The sequence below is a fragment of the Teleopsis dalmanni genome, chromosome X (genome assembly GCF_002237135.1).
Source record: "Teleopsis dalmanni isolate 2A chromosome X, ASM223713v2, whole genome shotgun sequence".
NCBI lineage: Eukaryota > Metazoa > Arthropoda > Insecta > Diptera > Diopsidae > Teleopsis > Teleopsis dalmanni.
The window spans coordinates 83,638,213-83,661,712 of record NC_051848.1 but is presented as its reverse complement, the minus strand read 5'-3'; the positions used below and the strand labels follow the sequence as shown (position 1 = coordinate 83,661,712).

At 31.5% G+C, this 23,500-nt stretch overlaps 3 long non-coding RNA genes across 4 annotated transcripts; 2 read left to right on the top strand and 1 right to left on the bottom strand.

The window, feature by feature from the left end:
• Positions 1 to 1,765: 1,765 nt before the first annotated feature.
• Positions 1,766 to 4,244, bottom strand: LOC119687279. Of its 2 annotated transcripts, none has more exons than XR_005253133.1 (5): positions 4,041 to 4,244; positions 3,758 to 3,970; positions 3,031 to 3,254; positions 2,916 to 2,970; positions 1,766 to 2,843 (listed from the first exon to the last, which is right to left on the bottom strand). It is a non-coding gene; the product is annotated as an uncharacterized LOC119687279 (long non-coding RNA). The 2 variants fall into 2 exon arrangements; XR_005253132.1 differs by having other exon boundaries at positions 2,920 to 2,970.
• Positions 4,245 to 15,861: 11,617 nt separating this feature from the next.
• On the top strand, positions 15,862 to 17,887 carry LOC119662088. The gene is made up of 3 exons (XR_005250695.1): positions 15,862 to 17,018; positions 17,084 to 17,440; positions 17,512 to 17,887. It is a non-coding gene; the product is annotated as an uncharacterized LOC119662088 (long non-coding RNA).
• Positions 17,888 to 21,069: 3,182 nt separating this feature from the next.
• LOC119662209 lies at positions 21,070 to 23,093 on the top strand. Its single transcript, XR_005250727.1, has 3 exons — positions 21,070 to 22,226; positions 22,290 to 22,646; positions 22,718 to 23,093. It is a non-coding gene; the product is annotated as an uncharacterized LOC119662209 (long non-coding RNA).
• Positions 23,094 to 23,500: the final 407 nt, after the last annotated feature.

Here is a 23,500-nt window from a genome sequence, read left to right as displayed (position 1 = left end):
ATTTGATATTAAACATTTAATATTTAATATTTAACTTTGCATGAAACAAGCTTACTTGTATCGATTATGTTAACCAGACCTAACAACCTGAGAGTGTACTTTAAACGCGCTTAATTAATAATTAATAGCAATCAATTTACACACAATATTAATAATACTTAAATAATGATAAAGAATTCAACAATTATTTTAAATATATATATTTTTTTTAAATTTAAAAGTTTCATTTGCGTTTAACATCAGGCCTCTTCTTTTGTAAGCATATCGCAAAAGAACAAATAAAGTAAACACAACAATCCATGGCAACTCTGGACAAAATGAAGATTTTATTAGGCTTATTTGTGCAAGACATGTAGTAAAATTTAAAAAAAAATTTCGAAAATGAATAATAATTCTTTCTAATTGGTGAGAATAATTTTTTCTACATGATTGAGAATAATATATAGTTTTTCATGACTTTTAACAGTAAAATAATAAATAGAAAAAGTAATGTATTTGTTACAAACAACGACGACACGAATTACGTATAATTAACAAAATCATTTGTTCCTGGTAAATTTTTTATATATTTCCATAAATCGTTCAGAAAAAGAATTTTTAGTCTTGGCAACCATACGATTTTGGCTGGTTATTAGTTAAGCGGTTTCAAAAAGGTTGGACTAAATAAGCCAACAGTGTTGTTGTTTTAAATGTTATTTTTAAAATAAGCAGTTCTTTTGTGATATACTTAAAAAAGAATAAGCATATTGTAAATTCAGTTACACTTATATGGCGTTTACACTGACCAAAAAAGAGACATTTTAAATGAGTCATTTATGAATTGTAGCTGATTTTTCAACTTCCCCGTTGATTTGATTTTTGGTCTGTGCCAAAAATATGTTGGATGAAGGTTAAATATCCCTCCAAAACTTACAATATGAACTGAAAACTTATTTTTAGCTTCAATTAATTTATTTTTGGGAAGTACAAGTTCCAAAAAAAGGTGCATCATTTTTAAGGAAATGCAATCACCACAGATTTGTTTATCTATTTTTATAAATATGTCAAAGTAGCTTTCTCAAACTGTCAAAATGATATGAAAAACTTTTATTTAGGGTATTCATTTGCATTTATAACATATTTTGAACTCAATCAAACCTCGTTGGAACTCATTTATACAGAATGAGATCCAATGGATCTTATTTGCGCTAGAGATTTTGTGTGCAAAAATGTGTCATTTGCTTCTCACTTTTGATTTATGACCTAAATGAGCCGTTTGAGGCCAGTGTAAATGGCATATTATAATATATGTGATTGGGCAATGAACTTGTGGCAATGCCTTAGGTTATTCTTGAAACATTTTAATGATAATTGGTTGAACTTTTAAGAAAAAGTTTAAACAATTTAGATTGTTTATAATTAGGTATTTATATTAACCGTTAAATTTCAAGAAAAAATTTTTACAAAACATATCTCCAGAATTTTCATTTTTAATATTTTTTTTAGAATCAGTTTCAAATTTTACCAGAAAATAAATATTTTTAGAAAGGGATTATTTTTTGAAATTTTAAAATATTTTTTTTTTTTTGAATACTATGGCCCTTCTCCACAGGTGGGAGATGCAACCAGTGTTGAAACCCATAATAAATTGGTGGAATCAGTGCCTGTTTATAAGAGAAAAAAATATCCTTATGACATAAGAATAGCTGTTTCAGATTTAAGTTTTTAAAAAAGTACAAAGTGGTTATGCAGATATGTCAATTAAGAAGAAAAAAAAAATTGGATGTATTATTTTTTTTAAAAAATAGATTTTTTCTGATAATTTTTATTTGCTTGTGCTTGATTAAAATTAAGAATAGAGGGCACTTTTTTGATCATTCGTTATCAATTGCTCCGCACTAATTGAAGGAGTTGCGTTTGTTCAACAGCTTCGAGTTACATCTGAGACACGCAGAAATAGACAAGTGCTGACATCAACATGGGTTAAGTGAGGTTCCGCAGCGTTTGGCTTTAATTTTTTTTTGGAATACTTAAATTAATCTTTATGCTTACATTTTTTTGGCTTGGCAATTATAATTTCTAGTACTCTTGGATATGTGAAACATCATAAACTAATATTTCTCTGTCCCTGCTGGTGAAATGATATGTGCTTAAATAAATACGATAGAGTTTTCATGAATTCCTTTTTTTTTTTATACTTTGATTGATGGAATAAAGCATTATCATCTGCATTAAATTCAAGAAGCAACCGACATGGACTTAAGTCACTCTCTTGCAGCTGCAATCCGTATTAAATACGTAGTCACACGACATAATCGCTTAATACGCAATATAAATGCGATAATTCCGAAAATGAAATTCTCGTACGGATTTTGCTATTGGCTGCGTTTACTTACCACAGGCTAAGTGCTTAGCTTACATCCGACTAAAGTAGTGCAGCTCATTTGACTGTTGTTGGACAAGTTACCGCATAGCATACTTGTTAAGTTGCCCGGTTGGTCTATCGGTCATTTGGTCTTTCGGTCATTTGGTCGTTTGGTTGTTTGAGCGCTTAATAAACTATGTGCATTTCACCATTTGCGGAGAGAAAGCGGAATTAGGAAGGCAAATAAACTGTTCCAGTGCACACTACGTTAAGTTATGCGTTGTTTGGATGTACGCGGGGTTATTCGTGAATTGCTCATTTAAGTTCATGAAATGCAAGTCATTGTTGCTTTCATCTATATCTCATGTACGCCTGTATGTTAGAAGCGTTTGATCTTTGCAAGTTTAAATGTGAAAAGTTAAAGGCTTGACTAAGCTTTCATTCCGCATAATTGTTGCATGCGGTAAGTGGTTTAGAAGATTTTGAGAGCACATAAAGCCTAATATGATTTAAAAAAGATAAAATTTTAATATTTACTTAAATGCCCACTGAAATTTTAATTTAAACTCACGTACAATGTTAAAGATGACTTGACTGATAAAGTCCATAGCTTTAAATGTGATAACCTAACATGAAATATCAATATGACGCTGTTTTTCACACGCTTAATGCAAATATAAACTCACCCATTATTTCCAAGAACTCTGTCGGTACCAATTAAAACAGTTTCCTCCTTGAAAGGGACCTAGACGAATCTAACACTTCATAATCTCAATAGGCGTTTTGATTCCTTAAATAAGCCTACCCCAAAATGGTTTTGAATAGGTTCACTGACGGCATACTATCGGTAGAGTTACCAAAAGTAACTAGACCGTTTTAGATTTTTGGTTTCAAGCCTACCTTGAAATGGCTATATTTAGTTCACACGTAAAAGAATATGTAAAAAAAAAATAATTAAATGCTAAATAATAAAAATTTGGTGGTTATAGTCTCTTAGTAAACTAGAAGCAAATAATTATTCTTAATTATTTGCGAATAATAACTTCAAAAAAAATACTAATGTACTATTATTAAAATTATTTAAAAGCAATTGGTCGTTAAAGCAATTAATTATTTAAAAATAATAAAATCCTGTTGTTGCAATTCACTTCTATTCAAAACAACTCTTTACTAGACACAATAATAATATAATAGTATTCATTGTTAATAATAGTTAAAATCTAAATAAAATCAACTAAACAAAACTAACGATATTAGCAATTGGATGGCAGGAATACATTAAATGGAGTAACTTTACTAAGCTACTATAAGACCATAAGACCATTACATACATAAAAGTAAAAGACTGAACTTCTATTGACTTACAGCAAGAGTGAAACTATGTAATTAACTACTGAACTATAGTACACTTACACAAAACGTAAAATTTATTGACATCAAACCACAAACCAATCATCATTCTCCCGGGAGTTATGGTTGGGATAACATTTGTGCAACAGCTAAAGCATACGCAGCCATTGGGGCACTAAGTGCTCTTCTGTGTATAAGCCTGACGTAGATCAGCTGTCTTGCCCTCCTCACATTTCGGCGCCTTTCAAATTCACGATCCAAAAAGTATTCTCCAACCTAATAAAGTAAAATAAACGACTGAATATTCTTGAAAATCGATTAATAAAATTTTTCAAAAATTACTAACCATAACAAACGCTTGACAAGCTGCAAAACCGAATAGCACATACTTTATAGCCGACATTGATATTGAGTAAAGTTTTATATAATACCAAAATAAATATATATGATTTTATACACTACTATACATCTGCATACCAGCAGATATATGCAAAATTTTGATCAAATCTGAAAATCGTACTAGAAATTTTGTTTTTTCTCTGCACAAACTTCTTTCTATTAACTATAGTAACTTTTATTGAATTATCTTGAACTAAAATTTTATTTGAAATTTCTCAATGAATATATGACTAAAATATCTTACTATCTTTTCTATTATAAAACTTTTATAATAAATTATATTCAGAATAGTTTACTGGTATTTTATGCAACTGGTGCATTTTTATATGAAGATCTTTGTCTTTTTGTTCTTATGGTAATAATACACAAATTAAAATCAAATTAAAAATATTTAAATGTCTTTGAAATATATAATTATATGCGTATAACAGGATGGAAAGGTTTTACTTTAAGTACTACATCAGCAGAAATTGCTGTATAAGAAGTAAATGCTGTACCGAGCCAGAGGTAATCACAACTTGTCCCAAGATTAAAGCTCTAATCAACACTTTTGGTTTCTACCTATATGGATGAGTACCTTTCTTTATAGCAAGTTAATTACAATAACATAAACCACAACAATAAAAAATCTATTGAAAATATTTTAACTAATTGCTTTTCTGAAAGCTCAGATCTTTCTTACCTTTCATCACATTCTACTATAGTAAAGAGGATTCGAACAGTAGTGAATTGCAATAACAAATTTTTATTATTTTTAATTAATTGAGCTTTCAATGGACCATACTGGTCTTGGAATTATTTCTTATATTAAATTATTTGTTAATAACTTTTTCAATCCTGTAAGTACCAAGGGTTGAAGAAGGGTTACCCTGCCAACTGACTCAAAGCTGTGCTTGAGTTGTATGCTGGAACTAGGAGGTTTGTTAACTTACTCTGAAAGTTCTCATTAAAAAATAGTAGAGTCAAGTTTTTGGTATTGGTTGCACCATCGGTAAAAATTAACCAGCCACTCTACACAGTTATCACAACCTTAAAACTCACAACTAAGTTTATGATTCACAGTCTACACACGATTCATGAATGGTACAAACCTAATCAATATTTATGGACGTGTTAGAATGAACACGTCCATAAAAATCCACGTAAATAAATAATAAATATATCGTTCCTTCGGATAAAAAGAAAATTTCATTAAAAATGTGCCTAAAGAAATACAAAAGTTACACGAGTGATGTGAACTGATTTCCAGTAAAGGTGAGGTCATGACACCAGTACCAATCAAATTTGTTCTGATAATTTGTTGCATTTTCGACCAAAAAATATAGTATAATGCCACACAACCACATGCTTTAGTTAGAATATCTTGCAATTATTTTCCATTATTCATACTTAAAAAAGCAATAAAATAGTAACGCTTACCAATAATAGTTAAGATAAAATTGAAATTGGATGCCGATCTCAAAACTGTGTCTAAAAACACGTATCGATAGTGTTTTTAGAATTTGAAATCTTGCTGGCATAAATACTTAACACCAAGGAGAGATTAAATTCTTTTTAAGTCAATGGAATAAACATTGAAGAGTCAGTAAGATCTAAGGGCTGGAATTGAAAATTGTCGTGACTTTTTAATCATAAACTTTTTTTAATAGAAACTGTTGACTTATTTACTATTGTTAATAGGTGAAGGATTTCAAGAAGTTGAAATTAGTTACTGACATCTGTACTCTAAAATTGAGTTCCTCCTTCCAGTCTCAAGCTTAAGTGTGAACATTTTATTGAAAAATGACTCGATTGTTTCTTCTATTCTATTCCACAATTGAACTACTTCTATTGAACTGTGCATAGAATATTATTTCTGCAGTTTACAATAACTACAATTTTAATGAAATCCAAACTATTTTCCGTTCTATTCACATTTAATTTAGGCCATTAGGACTACAAAACAATATTTAAGACATTATTTTTTTCTATTGAATTTGAAGGTTTGTCTCAATAAGTCTATTCCTAAACAAAATGTATTTAACTTGTTTTAAACAAAAATAATTTTAAAGATTGGTACTAGTCCCGGCTCTTCTGCATCAACAAACATCTACCGGCGTGATGGAGGATGGCGGATCCAACCACGAACGATCCTGGCCTCTTCGACTGCCCGCTCCGTACGGTTAGTTATCGCCCTCTGAAGTAACCTCATGTAAATCGCTTCTCTACAAGCGTTTCTCCTATCATAATAATCCACCAGACGCTCCCCTAACTAGTGAAGTACAATGAGAGTATTGAGCATTTCTAAAGTAATTAACTTGTATATATTCATCAATTTACCACTATAATAGTTGTATACGCGGCCAGTCCAAATAAAACATACCTTATATGTGACATAGTATTTTTTTTTTTAACTACCTGAATATATGTTAGTGATTTATATACCAAAAGTCATGTTGTTTAGTCAGCTTAAAGTTTTGCGGATAAAACTCCAAACGAAATATATGGTGTAATTTTCTTTCTACAGAAATCTAGCTTCAATTGAATTTTTGTTCTGAACGTCAAATTTTTTTCAATATTTCTATGAAAATATGATTTAAATAGATTGTTTATAGAAAATATGATAATTAAACTATCATGTAGTAAATGATTACTATTCAATAAATCAGCATTCTTCCTGCATTCAGTTCAGTGCATTATATGAAATTTTGGGACACACAAGAATTTATTGGTATCCTCGCAAGGAAAATATTTTTCATTTACTTGAACTGCCAAACTCATTTAAATCAATATCTAGTATTTTATGCAGTTCTTAAAACCCAACCATATCATATATTTATATTCGACAACTATAGTGATAGATATCAACAGAGAATCCACCTCTCTGTTTCATTCACTTGCTGTTCCATAAACTTCTCTTATTAAAAACTACTTTTTACTTTTGACTTCAGTTTTCATATCTATTTGGTGTTATGGCAGTCTTATTTATATATATTCGGTTTACTAAACAAATATACACAAACTGAAGAGTTTGTGTATAATTTCGACAGGTAGAATATAACCGAAATGTTCGGAATTGTAGGTTTCGAAGAGAATAAATCACTGCGGTAATGACAGCTCTTTTTTACTGGTTTTACCACTCAGTTTTTAGAATGAGTACGAATATCTTAAGATGAATTTAGCATTTTTTAATAATAGTCGATTTTAGGTGCTACTGATTCATCACTGAACTTTTTTGACTAAATTGAAAACGAAAAGTGACCAGGAATTTAAATGCAGCTCTCTTTTGTGTTATACCAGTTTTGACACCTTATCTTCTCAGTTAGACCAATCATTCTAAGCCAATGAGGTAAGCTACGGCAACTTGTCAGATAATCTACCAAGCTCTGTTCACCACTGGCTTATAATTGTAAGAGTGAACTAGCTCTTAGGCAAGCGTCTACGCAGAGTGTTGAATTAATAGTAATGTCTTCCAATCATGAAACTATTTTTCTATTAAAGACTTAATTATAAACTATTTTATTTCTTAGTACGACTTCGGTCCACAGAACTGATGATTTATGATATCAATTATGACCAAGCACTTAGCAAAGCACTTCCCTGTTTTTGTTTACCTTGAACAATGCTTAGTAGATTGGACGGTGGCAGTTAACATACGGCTTCTATTTGGTTGCCAGTTGCTCTAAGTTCTCAAAGCAAACCTTCCAATAGAGAAAAAGACCTTACAAGCGGAAGGTATTTTGTTTGCTGCTTAAATATTTTTGTATCCTTGTTTGGGGTTGGCTTGAGTGCATAACTTAATTGCATCATTTGAACATGTGTGAAAGTTAATGCAATATTATATATTAAGCGCAGTTGAGATTAAGCGCAAGAACTTTCGATAGTTTTGCAACCGTCACTTTTGACAACAAACTGGAAGTGGCATTAATCAATCCATTGCTGCCTAGACGAAAATCCTTGTGCATAACCATATTTTATTGCTTAATTGAAATTAGCACCAGTGCACAATTCAATTATACTAATCTCTATTCGAAAATAGTGGAATATACACCTAGTTGAAGCGAGATTTTCGTACTGGTGCTATTGATTTCTATACCAAACTATTGATTTTATTGTTATTGAATTGTCAAACCAGTAATATCAAACCAGTAGTATCAGTATGCAATACGATGCTTTTAAATGTTCTGCTTGAGCGAAAATACATAACAAGCACACAACGGAATTACTTTTGATATCAAACTAGGAGTGCTATTATGCAATTCCATGTGAGATCTTCGAATATCAAAATAGGAATGCTATGAGACCTTTGAATATACATGCGATCTATGCTAATGCTGACTACTGCGCCAGCAATCAGTCAGAAATTCAGGAGATGCTGAATACTTATTAATTTTAAATTTAATTTTTAGCTTTTGATTTTGAAATTTTCTTAAACTAAGCTTAAGTGGACTGAACTAGATCTCAGTATGAGTTTCAGGCTACCAGATCACTGCAGCTTTTTTCAAGCTGAAGTATCTATTGGAAGTTTCTGATTGGCTAAAACACAATGTTTTCTCCGTTATTTTTATAAACATGTGTACTGACAGCCAGGCAGCTATAAAATCTTCAAACTCGTCGACCAATAACTCGAGGTTTATATTGAATTGTCTTACATCATTTATGGTGATGGCTGAATATTTTCGGATACGGATTATTTGGATCCCTGGATATAGGAACATCCAAGCCAACTGTATAGCAGATGAATCAACAAGACATGATACGCCAGCACAAGTTCTCCTGGGAAAATAAAACGTGGGTATACCACTTACTTCTTGTGAGCACCGAATAAAATTATGCAGACACCAAATGTTTAAAAGAAGATGGTCAACAGTGACCAACTGCATAAAAACCAAGGAATTTTGGCCAGAATTTAGTAAGAATAGATCGGGGGAATTTGTCAACCTATCCCGAGCAAATTTATCCAAGATAGTGGGAAGATTACGGAACACTGCCCGTTGGGAGGACATGCCGTGAGGTTCAATATCAGAACCTCCTTACATTGTAGACATTGCATGGAGGATGATGAACAGGTATCACCAATACACCTCCTGCTATAGTGTCCTGCAAGACATAGACTCTCCTACTTAGGGTCACACTTTTTCAATTCACTAGGAGAGCTAGACTCTATTTCCATAGCTCGTGTTAATGGCTTAATGGCCAGTACTAAATTGTTATAGGGACAGGTGTCAAATTCTTTAGGATATCATAATGGACGTCATGGTGTAAGTGAATCTTCGGACGGCCCCAGTGACCTAACCTAACCTAAGCTTAAGTGGAATTAAAGAACGTTTGTAATTTAAAATTAAGTCTTAAAAAAAGTCTTAAAAAAATTTGTATTACTTTTTGATAAGAACACATTTTTATTGTGAATAAAACTTTATGTTTTGACAAAAAGCACAGGAAATATGTAAGGCACGTAATGCATTCTGCATGCATAGATACATGTATATTCGAAATTCCTTAAATTTAAATGATTTTCAATATCATTTTAGTTTATTCTTTAGTTTTCGTTTGTTTTCCATCAACAAAATCAGACATTGAAAAGTTATCGTTAATGGCAGCACGAAATAATGCACTTACAGCACATATCACGCATTCTCTAGCTCCAAGTCACATACTCCATTTCGCAAACAGATAATGCCGATATTGAATTTCCAGATATGCAGTAAATTGTATGTTTAATAAAATCAATACGAAGCAGCATTCTGATAACATTGATTTAAAAGGTAAGTGCAGAACAAGTACTGCCTTCCATGTGATGTCTTCAACGTTCCGCGTTGAAGTCATTTGTGTGCATTTGAAGTCACTTGGTATTGACTACTTTGTGAACTACTCGCTGTGTTACTATTAGTGAAAATATATCTCGGTAAAGAAATTTTGCAAAAATTCACTTTTATTTTTTTATTCCTTTTTTTATTATTCCTTTACATAATCTTAACACTTGAACAGAGTATTCGTGATTTTAGCAATGCAGCCATGAAATTGTAATAGTTTTCACGCTACACGATTTCTGCATTTTCGAATTGCACTTGCATACTCTCTGATTTCCACTTTTTTTCCTCCTTTGGTCTCGTTAGTTTGTTTTTTTTTTTTTTTTGTGGTTATTATCCTTTTTCCGTGCACTGTTGCACTTTTAGATTGACACTGAGAGTCAATAATATTAAAAACGTAGCACACGAACCTATAAATGTTGACTACGCCAAAAATAGAAGAAAATAACAATGGCACGAGACAACAACAACAACAACAACAACAACAACACCGACTACGACAACGTCAACGACAATTTCCACTTATGGAAATCAAATAGAAATAAATGAAGTAGTCGTAGGTTGCAATGGATTTAAGGAAATCAGCATACGCAGTTAAAAAAACATGCAACATTGGCGCACACATCAGCGATTCATTGCAAATCCCTTGAGCCGAGCGCACGCCAACAATGTTTGCGAATGCAACGACGCTCGTTTTGGTTGCTGATTGCTTTGGAGCGACTCGGCTTCTGTTGCTGAAAAAATCGGTTTGCGAGTCAGTCGATGCGAGTGCTGGCTTCCTCCTCCCATCCTTTTAGTCAAACAAAGTAGACGCGCGTAGTGGATGGATGATTCGTCCTGCTCGGGGTATGAATTTTAAGGCGCGAATTATTTGTCAAAGAGCTCAAAACTAACAAATCCTTTTGATCTCTAAAATGGCAACGAAAATAGAATATTGAAGTGAAATTTAATGGAAGCAGAAGGCAAAAAACGATAAAGTACACAGAATGTACCATGAAAAAACGGAATAATGTTAAGAAAAAAATCCAAAGGCATGATATATAAATTTAATTTATGAATTGATACAAAATTTCCTTTAACTAAAAATTAAAACTTATTTAAAGAGTTTTGAGTAAAATGTCGAGAACCAAATTTTAGGGTGGGTGTACCGAAGTGCGACAAAACACAACAAGTCTCTTGCTAAAGTCTTTAACCGCGGTTACCACACAAGATACTTTAGTACCAAAATTGATACTTTTTTTCCGTGTGGTACACTGGTACTCGTTCATAGAAAATTGTACTTTTCTGAAGTGTGAAACAGACTTGTACTGCTCTATATCTTCTGTACAATTTATATATATTGTATTTTCTTATTAAAAGACTTGTACTGCTCTATATATCTTCCGTACAATTTATATATATTGTATTTTATAATTGAAATATAATAGATAAAGATTGGAAATTTTTTTACAGAAATGGTTCCTTTTTGAACCAATTTTGGTACAGAAATAAATTTTATTTGGCAACCTCTCTCTCTCTCTCTCTATTTCTCTCTAGAGAGTTTCTAGCAAAATGTCTTCATGTAAAAGACTAGTTATAAAGTGTCTAGTAATCTAAGAGACTGCCAAAAAATGTTACAAAGCGAAAAGTGAGTTACGATGAACCTTAATTAGATATCGTAACGAACACCCCAGTCATCTGCCAAAAGTTGTTTGTAAACATTGTTTAGAAACACGTAAAGAAAGTCTTATTAAAGAGCAAATTTAATTCGATAACTTGTTAATTGTTAGCAAGTTTATATTTATTTCTGCTCAAAAAGTATCCGGACTTGTTTGTTTGTTAACTACTCCTTAAGTAATAGACCTTTTTCAAAAATTTTTTTTGTTATGTTGGTACACCCTTTCTTGACATACGGTACAAATTTGAGCGCCATCTGTCAATTAGTTTGTTAACAGCAGCTGTTAATGTGAGACTACCTCAAGTGCGTTTAGCGATTTTTACTATGGAAAATTCTTGTTGTACTCGATTTTTTGACCAAACACGGTTGTCAACACCACTGTCATCGCTCAGGCACCATATTCGCCAGATCCGAGCGATCTGGATCCGTGCGACTTTTTCCTGTTCGCAAAACTCAAATTGCCCCTTCGTGGTAAGTGTTTTGAGTCGATTGAATCGGTAAAAGAGAATTCGCTGAAGGAACTAAAAGCCATACTAAAAGCCAGGCCTACGAAAAGTGTATGGAAGATTGGGTTAAAATAAGTTTGGAATAAAATTTAAATTTGTATGTTTTATTTACAAAATTCGAGTACTTTTTGAGCAGAAGGTATACTCTTAAAAATTTTTAACTATAATTAATTCTGTTGTAAAGGAAAAGTACTCCTCTATATAAAAGAAATTAAAAAATATGTTTTTAAAGAAAAAGCATTTTTCTAAGTCTTTAGAAAATAAACACTAGTTTATGTTAAGAGTCATGGTTTGTTTCGTCATAATTGCCTTTAAAAATCAAATTACATATATTTTTAAGTTGTTGTTTTGTATGCCAGTTTTAACAAAATCTCAGTCTAACAAACCCATTACACAGATTGCATTATATCAACTACACAAAAATTCCAAATTGGAAATACATGCACCAAAAAAAAAATGTCTATATATGTATATGTATATGACTTGGAATTTTATATAGCAGATACATCTAAATCTGAACTTTTATGATTAAAATTTTGTACATATTCTTGTATGAACGTGAGTACCAAATGTCATTTGAATAGTCTTATTAAAAGCTATAACAACTCAGTTCCAATTGTTTAATGTACATAACAGTTTTGAAACATAGTGGTTCGATTTTGGCCAATACGACAAATGACCTACGTCCAATCCCGAAAATGTGTACACAAAGTTTCTTTCGGATAGCTAAAAAACTGAGGAAGTAGAGTAAACATGAACAAACCGACGAACAGATGGACAGGACTTAATGAACTCAACTCTTCGAGCTGATCAAGAATATGTATAATTTATAGGATCTATAACGCGACACAAAAATCTTGAGAAACCATACCCTTTCTATACTTATGTAAGGGGTATAATAAACGTTGGTAGTTAACACTTGATATTATTCATTGTTAGCATCAGGGGGTGAATTCTCGTCAAATTTTGAGATAGTCAGCGTTCAAATTGCTGTGCACTTACAAGAGATAAAACCTCTTACACGTTGAGAGCAGAAGGAGTGGTACAAAATGATGGAAAAAAAGCAAAAATTAGTCACAGACAGATGGATCTTTCCTTTAATTATAAACTTTGAAGAGAGGTATTAAGAAATCAAGTATTAAGAAATCTATTTTAATATAGCGCAGCTGCTGAGGCTATTCGTTTAAACAAAATTTACTTCACGTCTACTTTTTTATCACTTGGTGAACATGATAACCTGTACCATATGTAAAGTGGAGTGTAATACCTAAACTGAACAACTGCAATTTTTTAACTTGGAATCAAAATCAATGGCCATTCCAGGTACGGTAATATAGTACAGTTGTGTGCCACAACATAAAAATTTTATTGTAATTCATTTGCTGAAGACAAAAAGATAACTTGTTATCTTATAACTAGTTATAACTAGATTTTCTCTATAATTAAATTTTAATATGTATAATTATATATATTATCCAAAGATCATGTTGTGTAGATATGGTCGCATCAAATGTAAAATTATTATTGTTCTCAATGTACATTAAATATATCAGAAGGTGAGTCAGAGAGAAATATCGACTAAACTTTGGATACGGTAACGGCACTTTTTTAATACGCAAAACTGAAGCATATATTGAAACATTAAATAGGTCAGGTCAACAGGTCAATTTTTATTTTTCAAACTTTGGCGCAAGCAAAAAGTTTTAAAGTAGTAGTAACAGTAGGAAATTGATAATTGTGATCTGCCTCTTTTCGTAATATGTCTTAAAGGTCATGCCCAGAAAAGCACGCAACTATAGTGACCATTTGACCATAGGGCTGTCTGCATAACATTACCCTATCGGAATGGGTTTTGCAGTTTTGCTAAACTTTCAAATTACATCTATTAAGCAATAAATTGTACGTATATATTGTAAACAAAATTTGAATCGGAACGAAAAAAATCATTTATATAAGTAGTAAAGAGTGGTGATTCTTCAGATTAAAAAAGACCTATACTGCGTTTTTAAAAAAGTGTGAAATTAAAATATTGTTTCATTTAATCACAATTTTAGTGTTATATTCATGCTTCCAAAAATAAAATTTGTTCAACACAGTTTTGTATGGATTTTGTATGGAATTTCAATAAAAAATGGCACTTGCCGTTTATTCAGTTAAGACTGCATTAGCTGAAACGTACTAGTAAGGTATTTCAAAGACTGGGTAAAAAAATTTAAAAATAAGATAAATAATTTCCTACAAAAGCGACATGTTTTGCTAAAATGCTGTTTAGTATGTTTACACTATCGCAATTAACTTGACAAATCGGCAGTCAACGGTCTGAAATTTCATTTGATATCCTTTCAGTCCTTGCAATTCCCTGTATTAAGCTTAAGAGTTTTCAATTGAATATAACAGTTTTGCGGGAAAAAGCGTAAGCGAAGCTCTGACTGGAGAAGACCTGTTTTCTAAACCACAAAGATATTTTCGATATTGTAGTTGGCATTAGCCACCTCTACTTATGCTCCAACTATTCTGTGCTTCTCTAGTAACTGTGACCAAATTGATTGTGTATTGTACTGGCATGCGCACACTACTAGGCCATCGTACTTTGTCTGATACTTTATACCGTTGAGGTTTTTGGGAGTCCATATACAGATGCGAACCGATATGAAGGCGAATTATAATCAAAAACTCTACCTCATAGTTATGGTAGTGTACAGTTAACAGCAGAGGAAGAACGAAAAATTTATATTTTTAAAGAAAGTGAGTGAAAAAACGAAAGGCAGAGTTAAAACAATTGATAAGCTCCACTACAGGACAACACATAAACTTATATCAGATGCCTCATACTTTTCTTTTTTGGTATCAAACCAGGAGAAAAAATCTGCTAAAGACACCATTTGGATGTCCCATTCATGCACGACATAATAAATCATACATGCGTATGACCTAAAAATTCCCTACATTCTCAGCTTAAGATCCTGCAAATACTTACAGTGTGACCAATTAAAGTATTCCTTCACAGGGCAGGTTAGAAGAGCGCTTAGCGTGTTTTCACTAAGTATTTCGTCCGCTCTAACAATGCTTCGTACTGCATTTATTTAAGTGCATTTCCTTATACTGTTATCGCCTGGCATACAGTAGTGTGTCTTATGGTGCGATAATAGTGGACACATTACTTCCCTGTACGCCCACTCTACACAAAAAAATCAAATTTACAGAATTCTAAAATCCATACAAAATCAATACAAAATTGTGATGATCATGTCTGATGATTATGAGTAGTATTACTCTAATTTTCTTCTTGAATTTAACAGATCGAGTTTGCGGTGAGTTTTGAAATATTTTCAAAAAAAATTGATATCCCAAATAAAAAATTTTAATATTTTATAAAAGAATAATTTGTGGAAGAGTAAGTATCTTCTTCACAAAACAAATTTTGGCCTTTTTTTGGACATTTTTCAAAATTCCAAATTAAAAGTTAACAGTACAAAATTGTTAATTATTGGCACTGCATAATGTGCAATAGTTAAAATTATTTTCGTTATATAAAGTTGGGGGAAATTTTATATAATGACATTTTTATTAAAAACCTGGCTCATGAATAAGTACGTTAAAAACATATGGTAAAATGGTGAGATCGAAAATTGCCTTTCGAAATAATTATATATAATTTTCTTTTTAGTATTTTAAGAATTTGACAAAACACAAATAAATTTAACAAGAAAAAATATTGGTAAGTTCAGAAACTGTTCTCAATTCACTTTTAAAATATTATTTTTTGACAGTTGGCAAATATTACAAAACAAACTTCAAAGAAAATTCATTTAATTTACATAACATAAATGAAATAAAATATTTGAAAATTCAAGTCTAACGAGCTACATTTAATAAAACTCAATGAAAACCTCATTGATCTGTGTTTTTTCATGCTTGAATGAATAGTAATAAAGCTGCGCCCGCCTACAGTTTTCTGAACAAACAGAATTATTCGAACCTCCTACATATTCAGAACTTAAGGCTACGGGTCTTATACTGTCTAACCTATTTGTGATGATGGGAGCGCCTCCACAATGGCGAGACTCTTACTGTTAAAATCGTTTTTGACGACTTAAAAGCCTCTCGAGTTAGGGCTTCCGATGATACCAATTGTGATGATGTCATTTTTAAGGTGACTGGCCTCTACAGTTTATTTCAACTGTATTGATTTAAGCCCTTAAAAATAATTAGCCTCAGACTGCACATTACCGATTGATCTCAAAACCTGTGGGGTTATTTAGAGGCATCTAGGATCGGGAATGCGAGAATATCCATTACCAATTATGATGATAAACGAACCTCTAGGCTTAGAAACCTCAGATTTTCTATTCCCGATTATGATGATTTGCGGAACTCTTAGCTTTAAAGCCTTAGACTTTCCGATATGAATTTATGTTGATTTCCAGATTTGTAATATGATGTTATTCTAAATGTGTTATCCTCAACCCCTGTAAGGTCGATAGTCACGAGGTATCCATTATAAAATATGATGATTAAAGGACCTATAGAGTCTAGAATCTGTGCGTGTCCATTACCGATTATGACGGTTTGAAGTCGTGTGACGTCAGGAATTTCAGACTGTCTATTACCGATTTTTGATGATAGATGAGATGATTATAACGACATGAGGATGATAATCTCCATCTGCTGAGTACAGATTATGAAAACTTACATGTCTCTGAGGTCGAGAAGCTCACAGTGTGCACATCAAATGTGATGACTTGAAGACCATTAGGGTCAAAAGTCCCTGACTGTTCATTACCTACATATTATGATGATTAAAATGTCTCTTGATTTATAACCTTAAACTGCCTATTACCGATTTGTGACAATCGGCAATACCCCAGAGATCTTTTGCTCTAGGGTCGAGAACCTGAGACACTATCCAATGTGATATAAAGGCCTCTAGGCTTCATTTCATTCAAGATTGGAATAAAGGAAACATCCAGAATGTATGAGTAACACTCTTTCTAGATTCTATAATATGGTTCTAAAATTTTGAAATATTTTTAATTAGATATTTTGCGTATCAACATGATGTCGTGTTTTGCTTCCATATCCATATCAAGACTGGTATTCAAGACTGGTATTGATTAGGAACTTAACCACCAACATAACTCGTCAGATTTTGCATGGACTGCATGGAATCTTAATTAAAATGTTATTTCTCCTTTAAAAACCTGGCTGTATTCTAATTGCTTGAATCTAAAATCTTAAACCAGTACTTGTTTCATTGGGGAAATAACATGGGAAAATGTGTATATTTGGCTATGTTTATGAGTTATGAATGAAAGCGTAAGATGCCGCGTATGAATGACGAAAACGATTGCTTTCACTGACTTCATTAATTGATTAATCGATTGATCATGTTATGGTATGTCTTATTTGAACATTTATTCACATCATCAATTTTAACAATATTCTCCCTCTGTTCTCTATTTTTAGATATGCAGCATTGCAGCATTGCAGCATCCAAAATTACCTACATGGATGCATTAATGGACAGGCATCATTTGATAAGCTACTGAAACGGGATTTATATTAACTCGCAAGAGACTCGCATAATTATTATTTCAGAATATTGAAAAACAAATTGACTATTTTAAATTCGCATTGACTGTTAGAACCAGATCCAGATCTATTTTGATGAAGTGTATTGCATATATTTAATGCAATTAGTTCTAAGATATTTAGTTGTAAGATATTTAGTTGTAAGATTGAAAGTTAAAACCAGATTCAGATCCATTTTGATGATGTATATTGCATATCTTTAATGCAATTAGTTGTAAGATGTTTAGTTTTAAGATGAAATATATTTATATGGACATTTTTATACAAAAACATAAAAATAAAAAAAAATATTTAAATATGTGTTGAAATTATTATACATACTTATAGACTTGTCATGTAACTGGCATAGTCGTTCCAATGTTTGGGACTAATAAAAAATATATGAATATCGATTATATAGATAAAATGTAATAACCATAAGATTAGTTAAATAAATAGGGAGGGTTATTGTCTTTTTAGAGTTTTTTCATTCTGTCTCTTCACATTATTACAATCATCCGGTAAGGTGTCCGGATGTTCCATTTCTAATATAAATATTTTTATCTTCTCCACATGTGTGATTGTATTGAAATATTTTTAGAAGAAAATATATATATATATATATATGAAATATATATGGAAATGCAGGTTAATAATAATCCATGCAAATAGTGCAAATGGTGACAGTTTTTCAAATTACACAATTCTGCACCTCGAATGTTACATACTGAAAATTTAGGAAAGTATTGTTTTTATTAATAATAAGGGAAATATTTTCTGTATTTTCTGTATTTTTGCATAACAATTAAAAAGAATTCTTTAAAGAATAGTTCTTGACATTGATTCAACAGTTGTCCTATTTCGTTATTTTACTCAATATTTAAATGATCTGAATTCATTTCTATATCAAAATCGGATTCTAACAGTGCAATATTATTTAAATTGGAATTGTTTTCTAAGTAAATCTTGGCTTTAAGAGCGGTTAGAAAATTCGTGCCCATAATAGCATTATATGTACGATTTGGAAAATCCGCAACCCTCCACGAGAAGGTCTCAAAGACATTAAATTCTCTTGGTATTGGTGTTATTGTTACTTATTGTTACGACCACTATATTGATTATAATTGTTTCTATAATTTTCGTGTTGAATTGAATAATTATTAGTTTCATGTATCTCTCCAACTGAATTTGTATATATATTTGTTTCAGCTCTAGTCATCTTGTGTTTATAATCTATTGCTCTTCTATCAGTCATCAAACTAAGTTTAGTATATTTACTTATTACATCTTGAAGGGTTTCATCTTCTGCTATATTCTCACGTTATAAATCTACGAGATCTCTATCAACATTAGATGGATCATAGATTGCAGGTTTCTTAACATCAACTTGATATAATTTATTTATTTCACATGTTTCAGTGAAAGTTCTAAAAAGCTCTTCCAAATTATTAACTCTAACTTGCCTGAAGAGTTTATATATCTCAGCATAAGTTTTTTTTATTCCATATGGCAACATCATAAAGTTCTCTTACAGACCGCCCAACTTCTCCAATTAATTTTAAATATACAACGATAAACTAATTGAATTTACATAACGCGATCGTTGGATCTCAATGGATCTAATAAACGATCTCAGGTTGTGGTTGCAAGACATTTTGAAATTGTAATTGTTGTTGCAACTACAACTGTTGCATTTGAGGTTGAAGTAATTCGATTTCTTATTTTTGACTGCGACAAAAACAACAAATTTGTTTCTAATTCATAAATCAAAAATTAAAACCAAATCCACGTTTTCTGACTGCGACAATTATAAAAGAACTCTCGTTTTCGATTCTAAAAATATCATATGTTTATTTTCTTTTTCCAACACCAGCTGTGGCTCTGGATTCAAATGTTTCAATCTAGAGACTAACTTAATATGTATATAGAAATTCATCTTACACCTAAAAAACAATATGCAGTTAATTCTTCTACAAATAAGTTGTCGTTTTAAAAGAGATGGAAAGAATTGTATATAACTTGTGCGTTTAATATCGCAGGAAGTAGTACATCTATGACAAAAAATATTACGCATCGCGCGATTAGACGCATATTTTAAGTTGCTTGTTTCTCGTCACCTAAGTCGCTTTAACTGTTGCGAGCGAACTCAGTGTAAACTAAACAAAGTGCTAGTTTACAGCATTAAAAACTGTCAGAATAGAAGCACAAAGGAAGAAAAGACCAATTTCATAAAATCCGCTTAAAACTAGTAAAGTGCAAGCCAAAAGCGAGCCAAAAAATCGAAGATGATCGAAGACGATCATCAAGCACAAATACACGAAAACAGGATCCAAAACGAGTAAACGTGTGTATTGCTTATAATACCAGAAACTATTAAAAGTACAAGAATACCAAGTTTACATCATGAAAATTATTAGAAAATATATTATATATATAATATATTGAAATATTTATTCTCTTTATCCTTCAAAATAGTTCCATCTCTATTGACATTAAATATACGTTTTAATGTATTATTTAAAAGCCGTGCTTGATAATGATACTGCAGTAATCATTTTTCCTACGACTGTCTGCATTACATGGCTCTATGGGAATGGGATACTTTTAGACGATACGATTTTATATGATCATGTGTTCACTTATGATTGCAATAGCTTGAACGTACTGTTTAGTTATTTCAAGGACTGGATAAAGAAATTAAAAAATTAGATGAATAATTTCGTATAAAAAGCGACATGTTTTGCTAAAATGCTGTTTAGTATATCTAACCTATCGCAATTAAGCTAATAAATCGGCAGTAATTATGTTAAGGTTGTTATTCACACAATATCCATAAAATCCACAAAAGCATATGTGATTGTGATGGAGAGATACTGTCATTATTTCAGTTTTCTTCACATATATTATAAATCGAGTTTGCGGTGAATTTTGAAATATTTTCAAAAAAAATTGATATACCAAATAAAAAATTTTGATACTTCATAAAAGAATGATTTGTTGAAGAGTAAGTATCTTCATCACAGAAAATATTTCGGTCTTTTTTCGGAAATTTTTCAAAATTCCAAATTAAAAGTTAACAGTACAAAATTGTTAATTATTGGCACTGCATAATGTGCAATAGTTAAAAAAATTTGGAGTATAATATAATAAGGTTGGGCGACTTTTTATATATACACCAAATAATGATTTGAAATGAAATTAAAAATCATGCAAAATGCAAATCATAACCTGGAATAAGTATGTTAAAAACAAATGGTAAAATGGTAAGTTCGAAAATTGCCAGTCGAAATTATTAAAAATAATTTTGTTTTTAGTATTTTAAGAATTTGACAAAACACAAATAAATTTAACAAGAAAAAATATTGGTAAGTTCAGAAACTGTTCTCAATTCACTTTTAAAATATTATTTTTTGACAGTTGGCAAATATTACAAAACAAACTTCAAAGAAAATTCATTTAATTTACATAACATAAATGAAATAAAATATTTGAAAATTCAAGTCTAACGAGCTACATTTAATAAAACTCAATGAAAACCTCATGGATCTGTGCTTTTTCATGCTTGAATGAATAGTAATAAAGCTGCGCCCGCCTACAGTTTTCTGAACAAACAGAATTATTCGAACCTGCTACATATTCAGAACTGAAGGCTACGGGTCTCATACTGTCTAACCTATTTGTGATGATGGGAGCGCCTCTACAATGGCGAGATTCTTACTGTTAAAATCGTTTTTGACGACTTAAAAGCCTCTCGAGTTAGGGCTTCCGATGATACCAATTGTGATGATGTCATTTTTAAGGTGACTGGCCTCTACAGTTTATTTCAACTGTATTGATTTAAGCCCTTAAAAATAATTAGCCTCAGACTGCACATTACCGATTGATCTCAAAACCTATGGGGTTATTTAGAGGCATCTAGGATCGGGAATGCGAGAATATCCATTACCAATTATGATGATAAACGAACCTCTAGGCTTAGAAACCTCAGATTTTCTATTCCCGATTATGATGATTTGCGGAACTCTTAGCTTTAAAGCCTTAGACTTTCCGAAATGAATTTATGTTGATTTCCAGATTTGTAATATGATGTTATTCTAAATGTGTTATCCTCAACCCCTGTAAGGTCGATAGTCACGAAATATCCATTATAAAATATGATGATTAAAGGACCTATAGAGTCTAGAATCTGTGCGTGTCCATTACCGATTATGACGGTTTAAAGGCCTGTGACGTCAGGAATTTCAGACTGTCTATTATTAATTTTTGATGTGATGACCATAACGGGATGAGGATGAGAATTTCCGTCTGTTGAGAACAGATCCTGATGACTTACATGTCTTTGAGGTCGAGAACCTCAAAGTGTGCACACCAAATGTGATGATTTAAAGGCCGTTTAGGTCAATAGAGTCCGACTATTCATTATAGATTACGATGATTAAAAGGCTTCTTGATTCATACCTCAAACTGCCTATTACCGATTTGTGATGATCGGTAACACTCCAGAGACCTTTTTCTTTAGGATCGAGAACTTGAGACACTACCAAATATGACATAAAGGTCTCTAGGCTTCATTTCATTCAAAAATAGAATAAAGAAAACATCCAGAATGTGTGAGTAACACTCTTTCTAGATTCTATAATATGCATCTAAAATTTTAAAATATTTTTAATTAGATATTTTGTGTATCAACATGATGTCGTGTTTTGCTTTCATATCCATATCAAGACTGGTATTCAAGACTGGTATTGATTAGGAACTTAACCACCAACATAACTCGTCAGATTTTGCATGGACTGCATGGAATCTTAATTAAAATGTTATTTCTCCTTTAAAAACCTGGCTGTATTCTAATTGCTTGAATCTAAAATCTTAAACCAGTACTTGTTTCATTGAGGAAATAACATGGGAAAATGTGTATATTTGGCTATGTTTATGAGTTATGAATGAAAGCGTAAGATGCCGCGTATGAATGACGAAAACGATTGCTTTCACTGACTTCATTAATTGATTAATCGATTGATCATGTTATGGTATGTCTTATTTGAACATTTATTCACATCATCAATTTTAACAATATTCTCCCTCTGTTCTCTATTTTTAGATATGCAGCATTGCAGCATTGCAGCATCCAAAATTACCTACATGGATGCATTAATGGACAGGCATCATTTGATAAGCTACTAAAACGGGATTTATATTAACTCGCAAGAGACTCGCATAATTATTATTTCAGAATATTGAAAAACAAATTGACTATTTTAAATTCGCATTGACTGTTAGAACCAGATCCAGATCTATTTTGATGAAGTGTATTGCATATATTTAATGCAATTAGTTCTAAGATATTTAGTTGTAAGATATTTAGTTGTAAGATTGAAAGTTAAAACCAGATTCAGATCCATTTTGATGATGTATATTGCATATCTTTAATGCAATTAGTTGTAAGATATTTAGTTTTAAGATGAAATATATTTATAAGGACATTTTTATACAAAAACATAAAAATAAAAAAAAATATTTAAATATGTGTTGAAATTATTATACATACTTATAGACTTGTCATGTAACTGGCATAGTGGTTCCAACGTTTGGGACTAATAAATAAATATATGAAAATCGATTATTTAGATAAGATGTAATAACTATATGATTCGTTACGTAAATAGGGTGAGTTATTGTTTTTTAGGGTTTTTTGGTTCTGTGTCTTCACATTATTAGAGTAAGATGGAGTCGACTGTTCACAGCCTTTTTGCAGTTTAGATAAAGCAAAGTAGTTTCCTATTGAACTTGGCGTATAGAATAGCTGGAACATGCACTGCACTGTCATGAATATTATGCAGTAATTAAGGCTTTTAAAGCAAGCTTTTAGTATAAGGACAGAAGT